The sequence below is a fragment of the Canis lupus genome, chromosome 26, assembly GCF_011100685.1.
Source record: "Canis lupus familiaris isolate Mischka breed German Shepherd chromosome 26, alternate assembly UU_Cfam_GSD_1.0, whole genome shotgun sequence".
Classification (NCBI taxonomy): domain Eukaryota; kingdom Metazoa; phylum Chordata; class Mammalia; order Carnivora; family Canidae; genus Canis; species Canis lupus.
Window position 1 is genome coordinate 36,582,709 of NC_049247.1, and position 18,859 is coordinate 36,601,567.

General features: G+C 40.0%; 1 protein-coding gene across 3 annotated transcripts in view; it reads right to left on the reverse strand.

Annotated features, from left to right (window-relative positions):
• The window catches only part of PRKG1 (protein kinase cGMP-dependent 1), a 1,199,428-nt gene that overhangs the window by 586,064 nt on the left and 594,505 nt on the right, over nt 1-18,859 (reverse strand). The gene's annotated exons all lie outside the window — the stretch shown is intronic.

The window sequence follows — 18,859 nt, forward strand, 5'->3', positions numbered from 1 at the left end:
GAAAAAATATAAAGATATTATCAAGAGACATATCCTATACCTAGTGCCCCCTATTAACATCTGACATTAGCATAGTGCATTTGTTATAGTTAACAAACCAATATTGCTACATTATTATTAAATAATGCCTATACTTTATCCAGATTTCCTTCATTGTTACCTAATACCCTTATTTTGTTCCAAAATCGCATCCAGGATACCACTTTATATTTAGTCATGCCTCCTCAGGCAACTCTTGCCTATGACAATTTCTCAGACTTGTTTTCGATGGTCTTGACAGTTTTGAGGAGTCAGTGGCCATGTATTTTGCACAATGCTCCTTTATTGGAATTTTTCTGGCATTTTCTCCCCAACTAGACTGAGGTTAAGGGTTTTTGAGAGGAAAACCCCAGAGGTAAAGAGCTGTGTTCATCCCATCATACCTGGGGCACATACTATCCACTATAATTATCACTGTTGATCTTGACCTTGATCGTTTGATTGAGGTAACGTTTGTCGGGCTTTTCCACCACAAAGTTAGCTCTCCCCCCATTTTTCCATGCTGTATCCTGTGGAAGGAAGTCACGATGCTCAACACAGGCTTAAAGATTAAAGAGTTACAGTCCATTGCCCTGAGGGCAGATTATCTACATAAATTATTGGGAATTCCTCTGCATGGAGAATGACTCTTCTCCATCACTTACTTGCCTCGGTGTGGATTCATATTATTTATCGTATTCTTTGGGTTATAATCTAATAATACTTTATTTTGCTTAAACTATTGTAGTTCTGGGCACTGAGAGCTCTTTCAATTGACTCCTGTGTCCCTTGAACAGACCCTGCCCTCCTTATTTGTTTATTTATTTATTTTAGCACTCCCTTCCTTTCTGATATTACAAGATGATCAAGTTCATTTTGAGTATTTTATGCCCCACCCACCCCTATAATCAGTCATTCCTCTAAGGACCCCTGGTTCCTTTTACTGGAGACTGGTATTAGAAACCAAGATCTGGGAGTTGGGTGTGCTACTTGCTACTGAGGTGTTGTTACGTCTCGTTCCTCTCATGTGCTTACAAACCTTGGTATATACATGTATCTATAAATGTTTCTATACATAACCATGTGTATCTACATTAAAATAGGAGTTCAAAAAAAATTTAAAAAAAAAAATAGGAGTTCATACTGATGTCTCCAACTCCTCTGTTGCCACACAGATCATCCTAGCCTCTCCTGCCACTTATCTATAAACTCCCACTCTTAACTATGAGAAATATGGCTCCCACCACCTGCCATCCATTTACTTAACCGTGCATTTTCAACACATCTGCATGGAAGCATCAGGATTGTTAACCCATTCCTTCATGCCTCTTCCTTCTTTCATGCTATTTACTAATTGATGAAACCAAGACTTATGTTTCTATCCTTTACCCTAATAATGTGGTATGTGCAGTTCCACTTAAAGTTTAAATTAGCCTAATTCTGCATTTAAATTAAATTAGAACATCTATTAGAACATATAGAACATCATTACTTTCCGAGGTAAAGTTCAGTGATTCATCAGTCTTATATGACACCCAGTGCTCATCACATCACGTGCTGCCCTTCATGCTCCTCAAATTAGTCTGATTCTAGACCACCAACACCATTGATCTGAACATCTCTCATCTAATCTTTCTACTCTTTAAAGCTGGAAAATGTATTCTTTTTTTCTGTATCCTTGAGCAGTTTGACCCAACTAGACATAATAAAAAAGCAAAAGACAATTTCCATTAAAATTATGGAAAAAGATCAGAGAATTAAGGCTGAACTTTTCAGAATAATGATACTCTCTGCCACTAGTTGCATCATAACTTTGAAAAACAGGTTACAACCAAAAAGAGGGGGCAGCCCTAACTTGCTTGCTTACCTCACTAGGGTTGAGCCAAGCCAGACCCATTTTATCTTCCTCATGATTATGCTGACATGGTTGGAGAGAAGAACCAATATTTCACTTAGCACTACCTTTCTTATTGCTGTTTTTTTCTTTTTGTATTAAAAGAAGGGTGGTGGTATGGGAACACTATCAAACAGATCTGGCCTTAACATAATAGACTGAGCTTTAGAGAACTTAATAAACATATGAATCACTGGCAACATCCCTACAATTTTACCCCAATGGTAAGGTTTTGTTAAAAAAAAACAAAACAAAACAAAACAAAAAAAAACAAAAAAATTCAAAATCACAGTATTATTATCTCAGAAATGGTACCATTAAGTTTAAAGAATTATGGAAGGAATGGTGTACAATTAAGCATCATCTTTGTTTTAAAGGATCATCTATACTGTATTATTTGTGAGGTTTAGAAATGACATGCCTATAATGTAGATGTTTTAATGTCAATCCTGATGCATTCACATGAATATAGAAGAAAAAGGATTGATTTCCTGGGCCTTGCCTTTACGCAGGACATTGCCCTGCTTGTCTCTTTTCCATTTATCAAATTGCATCCATTATTCGGGATCTAGTTCAATCCCTCCTCCTCCAGGAAGCTTTCCTAATAATCTCAGACCACTGAGCTCTCCTTTCTGGAAATTCCATAGCCATAATAATCTAGTGTATTAAATACCTGATGGTTTTGCGTAGCTCTATTTCATGATATGAATGTGAGGTTCTATTACATGGTTTAAGTCCCTAAGGAAGGGAATGGCATTCCATTTTCTTCACTTCTCCACAGCATCTGACATCTTGCCAATACCAACAGATAAATTATCTACATTAGTGCAGTTGGTTTTGATGGAATGGAATTGAGACAAAATAATGTTTGAAAAAGCTTGAGTACTTCAAAGACTCTGTGGCAAGTCAAAGTGCCATTCCTGGGAGAATGATGGCTTAGACCAACTGATTTGCCTGCTATGAGTGCGCTCTCGAAACGTCCCTCCTCCTAATCCACTCTCACACTCTCATTTCCATCATTTTTTAAAAAATATTTTTATTTTATTTATTCATGAAAGACACACAGTGAGAGGCAGAGACACAGGCAGAGGGAGAAGCAGGCTCCCTGCGGGGACCCTGATGCAGGACTCAATCCTAGGACTCCAAGATCATGACCTGAGCTGAAGGCAGATGCTCAACAACTGAACCCCCACAGGTGCCCTCATTTCCATCATTTATTTTTCATTTCCATCATTTTTATTTACTTCCTTCTCACAATCTATTCTTCAACTGTACTTTGGCAATATGGAAGAAGAAGAAATGGGATATATGTTTTTCAAAGTAGGATGATTTGGAAAAAAAAAAGTTATTTAAAGATTTTGTGTCTAGACAATCAGGAAGATAAATGTTTTCAGGAAGAGAAAACACTAAGGGTTTGTTTTGTTTTGTTTTTCCTGCTTATATGTGAAGGAGATCCTATTTTTTTGAAGATTATAAAAGAAGAAAACAATAATTAAGAAAACCATTCTATAGAAATTAATGGTGAAAAGCTTTTGCTAGGTTTTGGGCCAATTTAATTTTGCACTCTGTTCTTCAGATAGAATGGATTTCTGTTCACTAGTTATGCTTATAGATGAAGATAAGGTTGGAAAATTTTTTCTGTCATTTTTCACCCTGACAAAGGATGATGCTTGGATCTAAGGCAAGGTCCTGAGGGATCTTTGACATAGTGGTTGGGCTACTTTTCAATTCTCCTGCCCTACAGGATCTGGGGTGGACATTTGTCATTTTGTGCCTGCCCTATGTCCATTCTTTCCTCCTTCTACGGCTGTGACCACGTTGGGGCAACTACTCCTGCCTTATGATGATGATCCTGGGGCAGGGAGGGGAATGCTAATCAAAGTGACCCCCTTCCACTTGGGTGTCAGAGGTGCGAGATCCCCCAACAACTCCCTTTGACAACAGAAATGGAAAATGGCACATAACTTAGACTTGGTGCAAAGAGCTACTCTTTTCCAAGGGATAGAATTTTGGTTCAATAATGCAAGAAAGAAAGAAATATTGTACATAATTCGTTGCACATCAATGGGATAGTTTTTCTTACTAAATAAATCAGTATTTCCTGCTTGCAAGGATCTCACATTCTTTTTGATTCCAGTTCATTTCCAACCCTAGTCTCCTAACCTGTTCTTGATTCCATCACTGTTTCCAATATATTCCTTTTTGTCTATTAGCTAGAGTTGATTTCTCTTTCTACAATCAAGGAATTTGTTTAGAGCCCTTTATTTATCTTCTCCCTTGACAAAAACTTTGTTTGCCTTCTACTGGAGCCCATTGCTAATACTGGAGCCCCCAGGTAAAGGGAGCTAATGTCTCATTCCCTGCAAAAGAGGACAGTTCCTTCTGCTGAATTTCAGCAGGAAGCCTCTTCTTCATTCTCCTTTTGGAAGCCTATTTCAATTTGGGTTCCAATGTTACCTGAAACTCATGCTTGAAAACTCCACAAACCACCTTTTAATGAATCAAAAATGTTCCAGTCCATTAACTGCTTACCGGAATGCTGAGTGTTTGAGGAATGGGCCATAATTCTCAAGGTTAAAAGAAAAGCACATTTCACTGTCTCTTTGACCACAAAATAAAGAACCGTTGATGACACTGTACCATGAAACCTTCTGTATAACTCCATAATCCTGGAGCCCAAGGACAATTTGACTCTTAATAATTAAGACTGTGACTCAGAGATTGAACCTCTCCATCGTTTCATTTCACAACCTTTCATCCAGCATTTCCCTGCACATCATCAGCATCGTGATTGGAATTATTCCATAAACCACAAAATTCTCTCCCTCTGCTTATATTTATCTGAAAACAAAGTGATTTTTATCATAAGATTAATGTTTGTTTTTGTGGCAGATGCAATTCAGCCTCGTGGTCGAGCGCAGACTGCAGCCAGATCAATAGGAAGACCATTTGAACTAGAGTATGAAGGATAGGTAGGATTTGGACATGGACATAAAACAAGGAGAGTGGGCTTCCCAACTGGAAGAAATGACAAGAGCAAAGCATAAAAAAATAATAGCAGATATCACCTATCACCAAGGGCTTAGTATATTCCCAGGTCTGTTCTAAATGGTTTATGCACATTCATCCTCTTGATTATCACAACAAGCCAATGCAGTACAAGCCATCATTATTCCTACTTCACAGACGAGAAAACTGAGACACGAGGAGCTCAAGTAACTTGCCCAAGGTCACACAGTTGGAAGTTGAGAAAACCAGGATGTGTAGCCAGGCAGCCAGGCTTCACTGGCTCTACTCTTCAACTTGAACTTATGCTCTCCAATACTACCAGTCTAACTGGCCCTGCGTGTAGGGCTGGATAAGGCAGATGATGTGAGATGACATTGGAAAAGTCTGTTGGATCCAAACTGCTAACGGCTTTGTGTATCCAGAAAGCAGGAGTAGGAATAGTATTATGAAGTCACTACAGGGTCATCATGTGCAGGGGTTTGAGCAGTGACGACATGATCACTGAGCTCTGCTTTAGAAAGAGTCTGGCAGTTGGCATCCAGGATGAACTGAAGGGAAACTAGGTGCATGAATAGAGTCACACAAATAAGGAGGCTCTTCTCATACTAAGATCAGGGCTGAGGGAATTTGCTTTGCACAAATTCTTGAAGCAAGAGCATCAGTTCAGGGTAACAAACACTGAGGCCTCCCAACATCCCAGGGACCAAAGTACAAAGATGGATTTTGCCTATGAAGCTTGGTATCCCCCATAACACCTCGAACCTGATAGGCCTACTATACAAAGTTTGTTGAATGAATGAATGGATATTGGGGACATATTGGGGACAACTTCGAAGAGCAAGACTAGAGGCAGGAGGAATTTACAGACAGTGTCCCTGATACCCCGCAGGTCATTGCCTATTATGCTCACTGAGCTAAGAGTGCATTATGCATCGGACCATCATGCTGTGCACCTTAACCTTATACAGTGCTGTATATCAATTATTTCTCAATAAAACTGGGGGGGGGATCGCTTTATTTCATAATATAACTAAAACAAAGAGGATATCATACAACCATACTATGATATTTATGATAGGAAAACGTCATTAAAGCACATTTAATGAAACATTGTAAGAATCCCGGAGTCCAGAATAAAATCTGTGGCCAAAGACATACTCTATTGTGGTGGCAAAGCACTTGAATTTGAAAAGGATACGGTAGCTGGTTTCAGCTTGAGCATCTAAAATCTCAGGGCCAAGATTCCGCCTACATTCCATGATATTCAAGGCTCCACTCCCAAATAATTGCATCTATGGGTACCTAATTTTTAAAAAGGAATCATGCCTCTACGTCTCTAAATTCCATAGCACTTGAAAATCAAGACTGCATTGCAAATACAATTAACAGTATTTGCATGTCCCTACTCAGTATCGGTTCATTATTTCAGGATGGGATTTGTGTCTCAAAATCCCACTGAATGATCCCCATGCTTATTCTCCAGTGGTGAGGTTACTGCGGTCTCCAGCGAATGGTCTGGAATAATGAAAACAATCTATTGTGCAGTACGTCTCACTCAGGAATTGCAAGTTCTCTATTTGTTGTTTAATCCACTTTTCCCTCATCATACCAGAATAAGAAGAATGAAAACAAATGATACTTAATAGACCTGTCTCCTTTTAAGGTCCAGAGTCATAAAGAAGTGAAGAGCACAGCTCTGTAGAAACCAAAACCAAGGAGAGGATTTTATCATCTACCCAATCCGGACGGGCCAGGTTCTGTCAAAGCCTGCTGTTCTCACTTGAAATAAAGATTCTAAACGTGCTAAATTATCTCTGTGTCCTAGTTCAGCCTCGCAAATATTTTCTCAGTATCCTTAATGGGAAAAACAAACCCAGTAACTTGAAAAGTGCCCTTCCATGCCATGTTTACCAAGCATCCTCCTCCTTAAACATTCCCTTGGTTAGTTTCTTCTGCTCCCCAGTCTGCTGTATAATCAGCATGTATCCAGACTCTCTCTCCCTCCAGCCCCCAAAACACAGATTTCTACAAAACACAAATCCATTGGAACCAGAAAGTTAAGACTGAACAAAGTAAAGCTCTTCTAGGCTCGCTGCCTAATTCCAATTAAGCCCTTCTGGACTTGGTTTAGATACTGGGCATGTGGCCCAGGACTTGATTTCATGGTTATCCTAAATCATGAGCACCATCAGCAGTGTTCTCCTCGACCCAGATTTATGCACTTGCGTAGAGTTGCACAAGTAACCCGAGAAGGAAGGAAAAATGCACAACTTCCAATCTGTGAGGAAATAATGTCCTCACCCACAATTGATCATTTTGTTTTGAACAAGTAGCTGTGCACCCTACAGGAGAGTATCTCTGTGCATATGATTGGCTTCCTCATGCTTAAGATATTTGGAAAAACTTAGAGCAGGAAACAAAGAAGACAAACCAAAGCGATGAAAAGTCTGAAAAACAAATAATTTGAGATGACCCAAGTCTCCATAAAAGGAGAAGAGAGGTGATTTATTAACTTTTAAATATGTGGAAAATATTAAGGATATGTCCACCAACTTTCCAATTTTGTCAGACATAACTAAAACAGGTTTAAATTCAGAGAGATGACACAAGGAAGACGTTCTTTTTTTATTATTTTTCAAAAGTAGTAGCTTTGTTTTTCACCAAATTCCTAAGGTAGGCTGTGGTTTTTCTTTCCTTAAAGAAAGAAAAGGACAGAATTGAAGGGTTGATCTTGCCTAGAGATGGCCCGACTATTGAATATTACAACTCCACTAAAAAGGTTTTCAATTTGTAAAACATAAAATAATTCAGCAAGAGTTATACATTCTTGCTAGATACGTGCCTATTTCCAAAAGATGATCAAACATGATAAAATATTTGCAATCCACGTAGTTAGAGTACATTTTTTTGTGGATTTCAGGTGATACAGAATGTTGCTTATTGAAAGGCCTCTGGGGACTAAGCAGCACCACCAAACGCAGGAACCTCCTAGAAGTGCAGAGTATGGGGCTCCAGCCCTGACTAAGAGGATCGGAATTTTTTTTCCCTTTGCTTAAATCTTTCTTAAAAATTATTTTTTTTATTTGAGTCTGGCTGTCACACAATATTACATTAGTTTTAAGTGTACAACATAGTGATTTGACAGGTTTATCCACTGCGTTACGCTCACAGGTGTGGCTACCATCCGTCACCATACAATGCTATTATGATATCAGTGACGTGTTCCTTATGCTGTGCCTTTCGTCCTCAACGGGAAGACTGTACCTCCCACTCCCCTTCACCCGTGTGGCCCACCCCCGGTCTCCTCCCCTCTGCAAACCACCAGTTTGTCCTCTGAATGTACGTCTGACAGATACCATATAATTTCACTCATGTGAAACCTAGAAAAACGAATGATCAAACAAAAAGCAAAATCAAACCTATAAATACAGAATGTTTATTTCAATAAGAAATGTTGGGGATTCCTACGCACGCTCACGTTTGAGAAGCACTGACTTGGAAGGTCCAATTGACTGGATCAACGGGATCTTTCACGTTCAATTCTGTTTGCATCTATCACTACCTTACTGTGGAAATATTCGTGATTCTATCATTTATTTGTACTCTATTTGTTAGGAATCGATGCCTTATGTCCTTGTGGCTTTCAAATCATAGGTTCCTCAAAACAGAAAAAAAAAAGAAAAAGAAAAGGGTTAGCTGCATGCACTACTACTACTTTTCCAATAAGACTACTAATTTTCCAATAGAATTTGAGATACTTCAGAATGTGATGCCATTAAGACAACAACTACACCAAAATACACCTACCCTTATGGCAAACCTTGGGGTCAATCAGCAAACAGGTGGCTAGAGAGCCTACATGCAACTTTCATAAAATGACCTAACAGGCCTTTGTGATTAAATTTTGCACCAATCACTCTCCATAATTTCTGCATAGACTATTTTTGTTGTTGTTGTTTTCAACTTAACTAAGACGCACCCTTTTAAAGCATACAATTTGTTAGTCTCATTAATAGCGACATCCGTTATTTTTTTTTAATTAAAAGAATCTCTACTATTCTTTTAAGTGACCATCTTATTTCATGTAAGCAAATCCAGTAGTAACTCTGTGAAAGCAACACTACTATGAGTTCCATGTCAGTTTTTATTCACACGCCAGTGCTAACACACACACAGCACTACTGGTGATCAGATGGCCCGAGCAGACGGGATTACGTTCTCTTGGTTTAAGCATGAAAGGAAAATCTGGGCATGTTTTAGCCTCCACATGGGCTGGTGTAGGTGAGAGCTGTGGGCCACACGCTGATACCATATTGTCTATGACAGTGTCACTTAAACTACCAATTTAATGGTGTGGAGACTTCAGAATTTCCAACTTTATGCAAAATTTTATGTAATAGTGTGGTTTTAAGACAGCGCTGGTGTTAAAATTACATTTCACGTTACTTATGAAGGAGTGGCACACTGAGACACCTACAGCAGAATGAATGTCTCTCACGTAGGCTATTTTTCAGAGGCCGTTTGGGTTAAGTCATTGTAGGGTTCTAATTAATTGGTTTGTACATAAAAAAAAAGTGGGTCTGGATTTTAGGAGGCAAGTCTGATTTAGAATAAATCCAATAATTTGAAAAACAATCACTGGGGCTGCCAATCAATAGTAGGACCCACAGTTTGTATTCTGTAACACCCAGCAGGTGCACACCCAGCCTCCCGGTTCCCTCGTCCTCCCTGACACACTGACCTTGTCTGGGCCTCTCTCCCTCCTCCCGCCACACGGATGCCAGAGGGAAGGGGGTCCTCTGTGTGACGTCTATGGGTTAGTCCATTTCTCTTGTTAATGACTGGTTCAGAAAATGGGCCACTGGGATGAAAAGTGCTTTATCAGGAGCTTCCAGGAAAGTGCTTCCTGCTTCCCAGAGGGTCCCCAAGTGCTTCTCTCCCTCCTCCCCTGGACTCTCTCCCCTGCAGATGAGGAACATGTCTGTTCAGCCAAGTTCCTGAGGGTGGAGCAAAGGATGGGAGGGGAGCTCAGCTGGAGCCACAGGATGCTCAACCCTCACACCCCCCTACCTCTGACTTCCCACGTGGGTCAATTTCCTGAGTTTTTTTTTTATAAGTTTAAGCCAGGTTTTCCTCTCTTTGCATCAAAAAGCACTTAACTCACCGAAGTAATAATTTCCTTAACCCAGAAGTGTAAACATCGTCTAATTGGCAGCATTTGAAATCAGAATCCCTTTTGTGAAGCAGCAAAGGAGCAGTAATAGTATAATACCTATTATGGTTCGTTCGTGGCCGGTTTTATATTAAGCCTTGAAACTTTCTTTCTAAAAGAAGATGGCTCTTAAAATCACATCATTACTAACAGCAGGAACTCAATTCTTGTTAAATATACAGATAAATGTAAAACCAATTACAAGGTCTCATCCAGAAATCTCTCCTCAAAACTAGGGAATTTAATTCAAACCGTTGTTGACCTGCACTTACAAAAGCTTTATAGGACACAAAGTTGTTATTGCCGGTAATGATGTTCTCTCTCTCTCTCTCTCTCTTTCGAGAATTTACTATTTATTAAGAGAAGTAAGATCTGTAAATACTTTGTGCCCATCGGGTGCCAAATAGGAGAGAAGTACAGAATGCTACAGGCATCCAGAGAGGAAAGCAATCACTTCCTTTTGGGGGGAGGGTGTGGGGGGAAGAGTACCAAGGTAGACTTCCCAGAAGAGGTGACCTGTGAGCTAGAATGGAGAGTGTTCACAGAGGTAAAAAGAAGAGAGAAGGGCCTTCCAGCACAGGCAAAGCTATTACACAGGCCGAAGAGGCAAGGAAGTACAGGCCGTGTTTGGGGAGGACCGAGTCCCTTGGTTTCTGTGGAGCATGGGGTGTATGGGAAGGGATGGCCTGGAAGATGGCCTGGGAGATGGCCTGGAAAGGGAGGCTAGTGTCTGATGGTGACTGACATGCTTGAGGGCAGGAAATTCCTTAGGTAGGAGAAAGAAAACCAGGGAAGCTTTCCCCAGACCCAGTGGGATGATCTAGCACACGCTGCTGATATTTTAGGCAGGTGATTCTTTGTGTTGGGGACTGTCTTGTGCACTGTAAGACGTCCGGCAGCATCACTGGGCTCTCGCCACTAGATCCCAGTAATACCCCCTGCTCCCGCCTGGGCTGGGACAACCAACCTTGCCCAGTGCCCCGCGGGGCAAAAGTGTTCCATGCTGAGAGCCACTAAGATAAGAGTTGCCTGAAGACAGATTCTTGTGGCGACATCACAGGCACCAGGCACTACATGGTGCTGGGTGAGCTGAGCTGAAGTGAACCCGTGGGAATGGAGACAATTGATGGGGCAGGGCCAAACCTCGGGCAGTAGAGGCTCTTCTAGTGCAGTAGCAGTGGGAATGGGAAACACAGTTTAACTATATTATTATCCTCTAAGATATTCTCGAATGTATTTGGTTGTAGAAATCTATACAATACTCACCGACATCCCACACAACATCCCTTAGGAAATGCCATGCTACACAATTAGGCTTAAAATCAAAATTAATCACCTTTCAACTCCAATATTGAAAAAAAAAATAGGGCCGAGGTCGCATTTTGATACTCTACACGTTATTCCTTAACAGCCTAAGTTCTGAGTGTGATATGTATCCATTGATCTTACCATTGCTAATTAGTTCTATCAGTGGGAATACAAAAACCATTTTTTTTTTTTTTTTTGGCTCTCACTCACATCTAAGAAATACTGTGCTTGGTACATGTGGGCAAGAATAATTCTAGGAACATGAGAGACTCCTAACTCTGGGAAATGAACAAGGGGTGGTGGAAAGGGAGGTGGGCGGGGGGTTGGGGTGACTGGGTGACGGGCACTGAGGGGGGGCACTTGATGGGATGAGCACTGGGTGTTATGCTATATGTTGGCAAATTGAATACCAATAAAAAGAAATCTTAAAAAAAAAAAGAATAATAATAGGACAGCGCTTGTCAAGGAGCTCACAACTGGGATGAGAGAACAAGAACCACGTGAAAAAGCCAACGATGGATGAGAGGAGAGATTCTACCTCAACATCAACAACACGTTCCCTGACGTGGTATTTGATGAAACGGCAAGGGGACTGGGGACACAAGGACCCTAGACTCCAGAGAATCCAAGAAGGCCCTGAGGCCTGGATGGGCTCACTCCCCACCATGCACCTGCTACCAAGGCCACCTGCTCGCTGGTGGGTAAAATCCCTGACTTCTAGAAGCTCTTGATCTCTTCCAGCCTCATAAAGAGAAAGGGTCTGAGACAGATCCTCAGAGATTAGAAAGCATTAGACTCCGAGGAGAGAGGGAGCCAGACCCTGACTCCAAGGTCAGCTTAGCCGTACATGAGCCCCACTCAGGGTCCTCTCCCTGATTCCACCTTCTGTCTGCTATGGTCGTCTTGGAAGCCTTCATAATCAAGGACGTGGGGACCCCAGGCTTTCACTTGGCCCTGGGGCTCACAATCCAAATGGCCAGTGTTGCGTCATCATCCCTTCTGCCATTTGTCGACAGACCCCTCTTATACGTGGTTTGCTTCCCTTGACACCAGGATTCTCCAGCCCACTACGTTATGCTCTCCCTTGAGTGTGCCCTAGTTAAGGCTTAATTTACCTACAGAAAGATAGCGCAGGAAGGAATACTTTACTTATCTGTGGGGAAACAGATTCAGCAAGCCAGTTCCTTAGCAACTGAGGAGTTCACCTTATATTGAGAATGATTATACACATACTTCGGGGATCAGTCTTGAGAGAGAAAAGAAAGTTTAAAATCATTATGCTTAATTTAAATAGGATTGGTCGTGGAAAGAAGACATCCAAAGCACTTAATACGTTAACAATAAATGTACTATCTAGTGATTATTTCTTCTCTTTAAAATAGGAATGATTCATCACAGATCCCTTTTGCTTCATACATAATGCAAGTGAATTACTGGTTCCCCAAAAAGTGGCTCCCATTTTCTATGGCTGTTGTCTACTGAAACTTGAAATCTGCATTTTGAATCCTGGCAAAAACAGAACAAAAATGAAGGGAGCTAGTAATCATCCTCAATTGATACATTAATGAATTAGGCCTCTATATATAGGGTAAGCATTCTTCTTGATGGATATAATTTACTGTGAATATAATAAGAAAATATGTCTACTGAAATATGACTCCTGCATGTAATAGTGTTAATGCCTAGAAGTGCCCTATTTTCCCTCTTTGTTCCATTTTTTTTTTTTTTGAGGGGCACAGGGGCTGGAAATCAAACTGACATCGTTTTCTGTAATTGAATATTAAATGTCACTGAACAAAACCTTTATCAATAACGCAGAGGTCACTTGGCAGGTCAAGACAAATGATCAAGGAAAAGTATTTATAAGGCAAATTGACATTTTCAGCCACATTGGGTACAGCAGGAAAAGATTACTAAGAGAGAGAGAAAGAGAAAATTGAGTACCACCTGCTCTCTTCCTATTCACGGAGAAGCTGTGAAGATAAATAAGGACTCTGAATCATGGGGGAGAAAAGGGGAAATAAAAATAATGTATTATTACCATTGTATTAAATGAAGGATAGATCCTTTAGGTAAAGTCTCATTACCTGATTACGATTTTCAACCACACTAGGCTACACAGAGTGCTGCATGGTCCAGCGCCACAAGGTAAACTCAGACTGAAAAGTCTGTTGAAAATTATGGTTTCAAAAATTTACCATTTTCTTTGAAGTCTACTTGGGGCAGGGGTTGGAGAGAGAGAGAGATGTGGATCTCTCATGTCACTGCCACGACTGTAAACTTTCTGAGCGCTTGGTTTATGTGTGATTGATCCTGTAACCCCCAAAGTTTCTGGAATTAGGCCTTGTTCAGAGGAGTTATTCAGTACATTTTATTTGAGTGATTAAATGACAGAGGTAAGTAAGAGATTACATCGTTTTAAAATGACCTCGATGGATACAAAAACATTACATACAAATATGTGATTTCCTAAAAAATGACTCAGAAGGGAAATGAGTTTTTATTACAGAGAAAGATCTTTTCATAACAAAGTACAAAGCGGTTGACAAGAAGACATGGGCTTTCGAATCTGGAATGAGCATCACATGAAAACATACTGTGCAATGTGTCACGGGGGCAGCTAATTAAAAATGATCAAATCAGCTATGTAAGCATTTGCTCGTTTCATATGATGTTCCAAAATATTGAGCAAGACTGAAGAGGCAAGAAAAGTTAAATGTATCTTTCAAAATGGATTGAAAATTTTATTATCAAGAGTGCTTCCTTTACAAAAAATATTCTTTCCTTTTTTACTTTCCTTCTCCTTCTCCTTCTCAGCTCCCAGGGAGCTCAAAGCCCTCAATGAGGAATGTGAGGATTACAGGGAGCTCTTCCTAAAGTCGGCAATATTTTCAGGTTGTGTATGACACTATCAAATAATTTGACGGCCATAGAAAAATTGATTTGGAGGCAAAATAATGATCACAAACAGCCCAGCTCTGTTTTTCAAAGAATAATTAGAGACACAGAAATGGAATATAGTCAAGACAAGTTCCCTTAGTTTTTTTAGTGGCCGGGCCCAGAGGACCCTTGCTGTCTTCCTACCTCCTGGGACACCCACCTGCCTGCCCTGGTCCCTGAAGATACCTCCTGCCTCTCTTTGTATCCTCAATGGCTTGCTTTTTGTGGAGTCATCCCTGTTGGGATACAAACACATCCTTGGGATTCTCCGTCGGCCCTACCTTTCATTTTTATATTCTACTTGACAGTCGTACTTTGAGAGTCTTCTGTTGGGTCAGTGTCTCCACTTCCGATCTCCCTTCCTCTATGCTTTGGTTCCCTCATCAGTAATAAGCTTACTAGTGCTTCCTATATGGGGTTCTTTTGAAGATTAAATATATTAATATAATATAAAGGGTTTAGGAAAGTGCCTGAATCGTGACAGGGTTCAACGCATACTAGCTACTATTATCACTTCCAACATCACCATCTTCGTATTTGTACACTAAGACCCTCGTTAAATTAAGTGCATTTGTTACCAGAATCTGTAGCATTCAGGAAACACTGTTGTAGGGTCATAATCAAAATATAATGGGCTAATATGAGTACTGCGTACTCTCTATGCAGTAGGCGTTTGTGTGGAGCGCCAATGCAGTCCTCCCTTCTTCTTTCCAGGGAGCTGCCTATGGGTGCATAGCTCTGCTAACTTCATTTAATAGATGAGGAAACCAAGACTCATGGATACAACCCTCCCTATTGGAGCAAGGGTAATTTCTCAGGCAGGAGGAATGGTTTCTTAGCACACATTGACTTAAAGCTTGATGTTGTATTTCTGTGAATTAGATGAAATGTTTCTTCTGTCCAGACATCTCCTCCTCTCGTGAAGCCATCTGGCACCCCAGAATGCTTCCGATTCACCCATCACTATAGGATTTACCAGGAAGTTACCAAACGGGTAATATAGGGGCTCAGCGATGGAGAGCCAGAGAACATGGGAACATGTCTTCAGGCTGGATTTTCATAGAGGTTTACGCAGGCTTGATTCGACATCAAATCTCATTAACCAGACCTTCGAGAGAAGAATGTATAATACGTCAAGTGATTGCCTCCCCACTTTTTCTCCTTTAACAGATTTGCTTTTCAGAACTAACCACTTTTTAATGGTGTATTCCGTGTCTTTCCACAACTGTTTACTCACCTAAACCTAAGAGTGTGTATGTATGCAGGTAAAAAGCCACCTGCCTCTAACAGCACAAACATCTTGCCTTAGACGCATTTATGTAAAGCTTCTATCTGTCACTGAGCTCAACAGTGATGATCATAAAGATGACAAAACTATGAAGGAGGAGGAAAGTGAATCCTCACAACCCTCAGAGGTGTATGCTAATGTAATACTTATGTTCCAGATGAAGAAACGGAAATGCAAAAAGATCAACCAACTTGCTTGAGCACAGTCGTGTCAGGATTGAAGTCTGGTGGTCTGGCTCCACAGACCATGTTTTTGGAGATTTGCATAGTATCACCTGCAGATCTGCCTCTTTCTCCTCAGTGGCTGGCTAGAAGCCAATCTACTGCCAGGCATGCGTTCCCACGCCCCCATACCCACCCACGGGTGTTTTCAAAATGTCTTGAAAATTATAATATATGAGAGTTCAGGCTTAATAATTGACTTTGCCCACATTACACAAGTCAAGTCAGATGAAAGACTTGCTGAATTTGCTTTAATTTTTCTAAAAAAACAAAAACAAAAACAAAAAACCTGAGTAATTAGCTTCAATTTCCTATCTTCTTAGTTGCAGATATTTACAAACCACTTTTCTTCGATAAACATTTTTCTCAGCCCTTAATCCTAGAAAGTCTAATAGACAGCACTCAGTAATACTAACCTAGATTTTGACGTTATCTAAAACTTTGCATTCATACTTTATCAGGCGCTCAGAAAAATTCTGAAGGAAAAATCATCAGTACTCGTTTCTCTTTTGTTTTTGTTTTGCCTATAAACTGTGCTTTTTATATTTGCAATGCCCATCAAAACAAGCTTTCACAAGAACACCATGACATAGCTATTATCAGTTAATCATCCTCCAAAAAATTAAGATTTCACACTCTAATTAGAAAAATGGTGACTAATTCATTGGTGGATTCTGATTCACTAATAGAGTCACATCGTAATTAAGCTGCTCTCTATTATCTTCTGCACATAAATCTATGTTCTAGAAATGATTTTCAGAAGACACTGAACTGAAAAGATTACACATTTATATACAGTTCAAATATGAAATATATAAAAATGTAAACACATAAAATGCTATTGAAAAATTTTAATTTGGGGATCCCTGGGTGGCGCAGCAGTTTAGCGCCTGCCTTTGGCCCAGGGCGCGATCCTGGAATCCCGGGATTGAATCCCACGTCGGGCTCCCGGTGCATGGAGCCTGCTTCTCCCTCTGCCTATGTCTCTGCCTCTCTCTCTCTCTCTCTCTCTCTGTGACTATCATAAATAAATAAAAATTAAAAAAAAAAGAAAAAAGAAAAAGTAAAAGAAAATTTTTTATTTGGTCTCAAACACTACACCTAACTACCTAACCAGGCAAGTCTTAGAAGCAAAATATGTACATGTGAACAGAAAGCTGGTTTTTAATTTGTAAATAAAATGGTGTGGGGGACAAAAAGATAAATATTTTATAATTCTCTGTGCTGAAAAGCTTTACAAACAATGGCCAACTTAGGGCCACCTGTTTGGCTAAGTCGGTGAAGCATCTGCCTTCAGCTCAAGTCATGATCCTGGGTCTTGGGATCAAGTCCCGCATCAGGCTCCCTGCTCAATGGGGAGTCTGCTTCTCCCTCTCTCGCTGCCTCTCCCCCCTACTTGTGCATGCACACCCTCTCTCAAAGAAATAAAACTCTTAAAAAAAAAAAAAAAAAAAAAAGGAAACGATGGCCAACCTAGCAGCAAAAGGCAACCCTAGGGTTCAGATTATAGGTCTCTAAAGAGAAGAAATTGCTGATTCCAGTTTGGGGCATGAAACATACAGGATGAGCCTGGACCATCTTATCATAGCTGATACTAAGGAAATTGTTCAAGACTACTAGATCCATGTCAAAAGAACTCAGAATTAAACTTGAATAGGATCCCACTGCATACGTTGAGACAGTTTGATCATTAGTAAGAACCACAATGAATTTTTAAAAAAATGTTTAAATCCATAAATTCTCTTGGCAAAAGTATGCCATGTAATAAAGAAAGAAGGACAGAATTAGAACATCTGAACTTCCCAAATCTATCAAATATTAAAGAATTTAAAGGTCTGATCAAAACTTCTTATGGATACATAGGTAGTAAATTACCAAGAAAATTCAGAAAAAGAGAATGTCAACAGGCCTCAGGACGCTTACGTTTCCTACCCTGGAGCTACATCTTTTTGCCATTAAATCCATGTTTTACTTAGAATAAAATTATTTTTATTATGTGAAATAACACTGAAGAAAACATTTTGAGGGGTAAAAGCACCGTTAGATAAAATCGCTGGTGATATATGCTTAAAAAATATGACATTCGTGATGGGAATACAGAGTATTTAAAAATCATCCAGCATTCCATTGATTACTTTTCTTTTAAAACTTACATACAGCATTTAATTAAAAAAAAAAAAAACAGCTTTCATCATTACATCTTAGTAGTTCTGCAATCGCTGGCCTTTTTCACCAGGATGAATCAACCAGTGACTTTAGAAAGGAGGGGGGAAAAAGCTAGTGATATTAAAAAAAAAAGAGAGAGAGATTTAAGATAAGAACATGGATTACTTTAGTTTCAGAAACGGTATCTTTTATTGTGATTTCAGGGAGCTCAAAATGCAATTTGGATTGAAGATAACTAATTCTTTCAGGGTCAGACAGAAATCCAACGTTTCCAGACAGCCCAGTTTGTTTGATCAATAAGATCCGGCTGGTCCCACTGTGATAGCCATTTAATTTGCTTTATGTCCCACACAGCTCTTTCTCACAATATAGCCCATCTTTAATGAGTCCTGGGTGAGATATAGACCCCCGGGTCCCTCCCCCATTCTACAAGAACTGCCAAGATTGAAGCATTATCAATAGGCACAATCAATAGACCCAAACCTCTCAGAGAGGTCTTGGGATTATTCTAAGAAAATACTATACGTAACATTTGATTGCCTTGCATTTGACCAGTGAGGTCTTAAAAACTTACCGGGGTACCTAGTAGAAATGCAAATTAATCTTTAGGTCCTCTTCAAAGAATGGGGGGCTGATTTCTTATCCAGCAGTCATCCACAGAAGGATTAATGGGGCAGACAGAGGGAGGGGAAAAAGCTGATGAATGAATGAATGAATGAATGAATGAAATCAAAGGGCTACATGTGAACTACACATAACCATGTGACATGACCTAAAGATTATGCTCAATCCGATTCTGTGCA